Genomic DNA, 6039 nt, shown 5'->3' on the forward strand with positions numbered 1-6039 from the left:
TATTGAACATACTTTCAATTTGACAAAAGAAATTGCGTACAAGACAAATATCATGCTGAACTCACCCTAGGCGTCTGTCTTATTTTATGCAAAATGACCTTTTGAACAGATTAACAACATTGACTACTATAAAACTAATACCAATGAGATTCAGACGTGATCCTATAAACTGCCTAACGCGACCCAATTTGATAGAGTTAGTTTAAACAATTCAAAATTATGATGAGTCTTTCTGTTGAATTAAAAACATCCTGCCTTACATGTTAGGGAAACAAAAATAGAAACTGAGATTTGACTGCCGATATACTAAACACACACGCACTCATCATCATACAGACATCTTAACAACTATAACCATGTAGTGTTAAATAGACTAAACTTCTATCAAGTACATATTGCACAAAGGTATATTTTAATGAGCTATAAACTGATCTAACAAATATATCATCTCCCGACACATCTGATTTAACAATAATACTGTCTAGTAATCCACCTCGGTTAGGATGTATACTAATTCATACAAAGTAATTGTAGATAAAATGAACTTGAACAAATACAAGCTAACTAACATTCAACTTATTGCTATGTTTTTTAATACAAGTATTGTAAAGCAAACAACATTCATTTCTGTATTTCTACTTCAAACTTCAAGCTTTCAGCAAACATGGTTTCAGAAGTGTGTACCTGGAAATGCTTACAATTGAAGAAGAAGAGAAGTCAGTAGAGTGATAATGGCAACAGAAGTAGCAGCAGTAACAGCAGATAACAACAGGACAAATCCCAGTGCAAGATGCAACTATAGCCGATGGAACAAACAGTAACAAAATAACAGCAGCAAACAGTGCAGTAGAAACAATACTCCAAGACAGACCAAGTCCAGGAGAACAACTAATGCAAACCAACCAATAAACTTAGTTGAGACTTGGAAGAAATCAGAATTGATTGAACAGGTTGAACAAATGAAACCCAAACAAAAGTAGGAAGAAACAGTTTCTGGTTTTTCTGTATGTTTTTTTTCTCTTGTGTATGTGTCTGTATATGCCTATTCTGCGGTATTTCTCTCTGTATCTATGCTTTCTTAAACCCCTCAAAATCCAGTCTAATTTTTCAGTGCTTAAATATGTCTGAGTTTCCCCCTTTTTATAGCCTAACATCAGCCCCTTTTAGTTTGTTAAACATATCAGAAACCCCTTCCTTTCTTGCTGTTTTTCCACTCAACATTTTAAACTATGAAAACCTCCCATGAGATTCCTGACAGCCCTTTTAATCAACTTATTAAACTAAAAGCAGACATGGGCAGCAGGAATATAACCTGACAGCATATGCTGTCAAGTTATTTTAAACTCTAAAAGGGCCTTTATGCACATGTTGTGCACAAGTGCACATGCCACCAATTCAGACTGCAACTACAAACCAAATCCTTAGATTTCTTATTCAAATTAACAACTATAAGTAGCTATACTCGATCCTCAATTTTGATTAAAACAATGTTCAGCAAGAACAGATCAAATTGTTATCATTCAAACAGCTGAAATTATTCGACGACACGTATCGAATCGACTATACTAATTATAACATATACAATTAACAGCCAAGGATTGGAATCAAACAGTATTGAGCAGGGGTTCAGATTGTACTGTCAAAACAAAGACGACCTTGGGAACTAATTAAATGGCCAATTTCAAATTCAATCGACTATGCAGTTTACACAATACACACATTATCAGTGAATGAAGAAAGACTTGGCCATATACAGAGGCCCGGACAAGGTGGGAAACACAGTTGATAAAAATTCAAAAACACCAATTAAACAAGACGTTTGGCCATACGAACAGACCTTTAACAAACACATGAACTGAATAAAGAAAAAGAAAAACAAACTTACCTTAAAGCCTTGAAAAATCAGAAAACCTTAGCTCGTATTTGAAAAGACCCTTCTTGGGGTTGAACGGACTTTAATCGAAGTGTTCTCAACTGAGAACACTTCGATTAAGGTCCATTAGACCCTAATCAACTTGGCTCAAACGGACACAGACCAGGCCCGGGGTTTCTAGGGTTCCTAGATGGCAGATTTGGGATTTGGGTTTCCACGGTTAGATTCGGACCAAACCAAGCATGGTTTGGTCACGAGGGAGGTCCGGGGACTGTCTGGTGTGAAGCTGGGGTAAATCGGTGTAAATTGAGGTCCAACTCGAATCTTCAAATGAAGATTCGAGAAGGTGGGAGGGGATTTGAGCTAAGTGGTTGGTGGATTTGGGTTCAGGATGGTGAGGTGCATCTATGGTGTTAAGATGGGGGTCACCGGCATCCATGCCGCCGGGATTAATGGTGAGGGGAAAGGGGGCGGCTAGGGTTCCTGAGGTTTTGGATCTGTGGAAGGGATGACTAAGGCAGGGGGTTTGGATAGGGGGCAGGGTGTGATATGAGGCCTTTTATACGGGGTGGATGGTTGTGTCTTGGCCGTTGGATTGCCACTGATCAACGGCTGTGATCTTTCCATTAAAATAAACGGTGTCGTTTGCTTTCATACTGGGGTGGATCAGACCGGGTTTCATTGGGTCGGGTCTGATAACGGGTAAAGGAGATGGGACGAGGGCTGTTAGATCAGCCTGGTTTGAACGACTGAGATTAGACTGCCTTATACGGCGTCGTTTGGGTAAAGGATTGCTGCCTTATACGGCGTCGTTTGGGTAAAGGATTGGCCTGATCTAGGCCGTTCCTTTGAACCAATCAACGGCTCGAAGAGATGATGCCTATACAGCGTCGTTTGGGGCGTCTTGTAGAAGGCCTGGTTGGACTGGGTTATTTGCATTGGTTTGGGCCTGATTTTATTTAAAATCTTGGCCCAAATCTAATGTTTTCCTTCTTATAATTAAATAAAAATTCTTAATAATAAATAAAAAAAATCATACCAATATTAATAAATACTCAAAACAACAATTATTACTCACATTGACATTTAATTAAAAATAAAATCATTAAATGACAACAAAAATAGAATAAAAGACACATATATTTTACAATTTTGCTTTTAAAATCAATTACGGTTCAAATACACACGACACACATTTTTTTTTGTATTTTGTTTGATAAAAAATAAAAATAGACGAAATCACAAATAACTAACAAAATGCCACGTAAAAATCCAAAAATTGTACAGCATGACCATTTGTTATTATTTTTATTTCTTTTGGAGTGATTGTCGCGTAAAACAAAAATCACGTGCTCACAGTTTAAAACCCTAATGCTGACTAAGGGAAATGTTCAGTTTAGGGTTTAAAACCCTAATGCTGACTGAGGGAAAAGAGTTCAGTTTAGGGTTTAAAACCCTAATGCTGACTAAAGGAAAAGAGTTCAGTTTAGGGTTTAAAACTCTAATGCTGACTAAAGGAAAGAGTTCAGTTTAGGGTTTAAAACTCTAATGCTGACTAAAGGAAAAGTTCAGTTTAGGGTTCAAAACCCTAATGCTGACTAAAGGAAAAAAGTTCAGTTTAGGGTTTAAAACCCTAATGCTGACTAAAGGAAAGATTTCAGTTTAGGGTTAAAAACCCTAATGCTAACTAAAGGAAAGAGTTCAGTTTAGGGTTTAAAAACCTAATGCTGACTAAAGGAAAGAGTTGAGTTTAGGGTTTAAAGCCCTAATGCTGACTAAGGGAAAAGTTTAGTTTAGGGTTTAATACCCTAATGTTGACTAAGGGAAAAGTTCAGTTTAGGGTTTAAAACCCTAATGCTGACTGAAGGAAAAGAGTTCAGTTTAGGGTTTAAAACCCTAATGCTGACTAAAGGAAAAGAGTTCAGTTTAGGGTTTAAAACCCTAATGCTGACTAAAGGAAAGAGTTCAGTTTAGGGTTCAAAACCCTAATGCTGACTAAGGGAAAAGTGCAGTTTAGGGTTTAAAACCCTAATGTTGACTAAAGGAAAGAGTTCAGTTTAGGGTTCAAAACCCTAATGCTGACTAAAGGAAAACGTTCAGTTTAGGGTTTAAAACCCTAATGCTAACTAAAGGAAAAAAGTTCAGTTTAGGGTTTAAAACCCTAATGCTGACTGAAGGAAAAGAGTTCAGTTTAGGGTTTAAAACCCTAATGCTGACTAAAGGAAAAGTTCAGTTTAGGGTTTAAAACCCTAATGCTGACTAAAGGAAAAGAGTTCAGTTTAGGGTTTAAAACCCTAATGTTGACTAAAGGAAAGAGTTCAGTTTAGGGTTTAAAACCCTAATGGTGACTAAAAGAAAAGTTCAGTTTAGGGTTCAAAACCCTAATGCTGACTAAAGGAAAAGAGTTCAGTTTAGGGTTTAAAACCCTAATGCTGACTAAGGGATAAGTTCAGTTTAGGGTTTAAAACCCTAATGCTGACTAAAGGAAAAGAGTTCAGTTTAGGGTTTAAAACCCTAATGTTGACTAAGGGAAAAGTTCAGTTTAGGGTTTAAAACCCTAATGCTGACTGAAGGAAAAGAGTTCAGTTTAGGGTTTAAAACCCTAATGCTGACTAAAGGAAACGTTCAGTTTAGGGTTTAAAACCCTAATGCTAACTAAAGGAAAAGAGTTCAGTTTAGGGTTTAAAACCCTAATGTTGACTAAAGGAAAGAGTTCAGTTTAGGGTTTAAAACCCTAATGCTGACTCAAGGAAAAGTTCAGTTTAGGGTTCAAAACCCTAATGCTGACTAAAGGAAAAGAGTTCAGTTTAGGGTTTAAAACTCTAATGCTGACTAAAGGAAAGATTTCAGTTTAGGGTTTAAAACCCTAATGCTGACTAAAGGAAAGAGTTCAGTTTAGGGTTTAAAGCCCTAATGTTGACTAAGGGAAAAGTTCAGTTTAGGGTTTAAAACCCTAATGCTGACTGAAGGAAAGTTCAGTTTAGGGTTTAAAACCCTAATGCTGACTAAAGGAAAAGTTCAATTTAGGGTTTAAAACCCTAATGCTGACTAAGCGAAAAGTTCAGTTTAGGGTTTAAAACCTTAATGCTGACTGAAGGAAAAAAGTTCAGTTTAGGGTTTAAAACCCTATTGCTGACTAAAGGAAAAGTTCAGTTTAGGGTTTAAAACCCTAATGCTGACTAAAGGAAAAAGTTCAGTTTAGGGTTTAAAACCCTAATGCTGACTAAGGGAAAAGTTCAGTTTAGGGTTTAAAACCCTAATGCTGACTGAAGGAAAAGAGTTCAGTTTAGGGTTTAAAACCCTAATGCTGACTAAAGGAAAAGTTCAGTTTAGAGTTTAAAACCCTAATGCTGACTAAAGGAAAAGAGTTCAGTTTAGGGTTTAAAACCCTAATGCTGACTAAAGGAAAAGTTTAGTTTAGTGTTTAAAACCCTAATGCTGACTAAAGGAAAAAGTTCAATTTAGGGTTTAAAACCCTAATGCTGACTAAAGGAAAAGTTCAGTTTAAGGTTTAAAACCCTAATGCTGACTAAAGGGAAATAGTTCAGTTTAGGGTTTAAAACCCTAATCTTGATTGAAAGAAAAGAGTTCGAGGATACTAACTGACACCCTTTTTTTTGAGTTTTCTTGTTTTAGTAAAATGTAAAAGAGAATTTCTTGGAAACTTAACTTTCGAGTGGATTCCTTATTACCGAACTGTTTCTTGTACTCATGTACCTTCTTCTTTGGGTGACACCTGCTTCTTGCACGGTTGTCTTGGATTATACCTGTTTCAAATTTCTCAAACAAAGAACAATTGTTAGCTCAGAAATGGCGGTTGGTTCGGTGACCTTGATTGTTCCAGTTGCTTTGTTGCGTCCTTATTTCTGTTACGAAGTCCTGCCATTGATTGGATTCAAACGGGGATTTCAATGGGGATTTTAATTAGGAGACTCTGTGGGGATTTGTACAAGGGGAATCTCTGTGGGGATTTGTACAAAGGGGACTTGCTGGGGATTTGTTGCAAAATGGGCTTTCCAGGATTTGTTGGGGTAAGCTCGCTGGGAAATCTTTACAAAGGGACTTGCTGGGGACTTGTTGGGGAAATCTTTTTTTTTATTTAAACAAAGGGAGACCTTGTAGGGATCTGCACAAGAGGGAAAAACCTGTGGGGATTTCGCTGGGGC

Source organism: Nicotiana sylvestris, chromosome 1, assembly GCF_000393655.2.
Source record: "Nicotiana sylvestris chromosome 1, ASM39365v2, whole genome shotgun sequence".
Classification (NCBI taxonomy): Eukaryota; Viridiplantae; Streptophyta; class Magnoliopsida; order Solanales; family Solanaceae; genus Nicotiana; species Nicotiana sylvestris.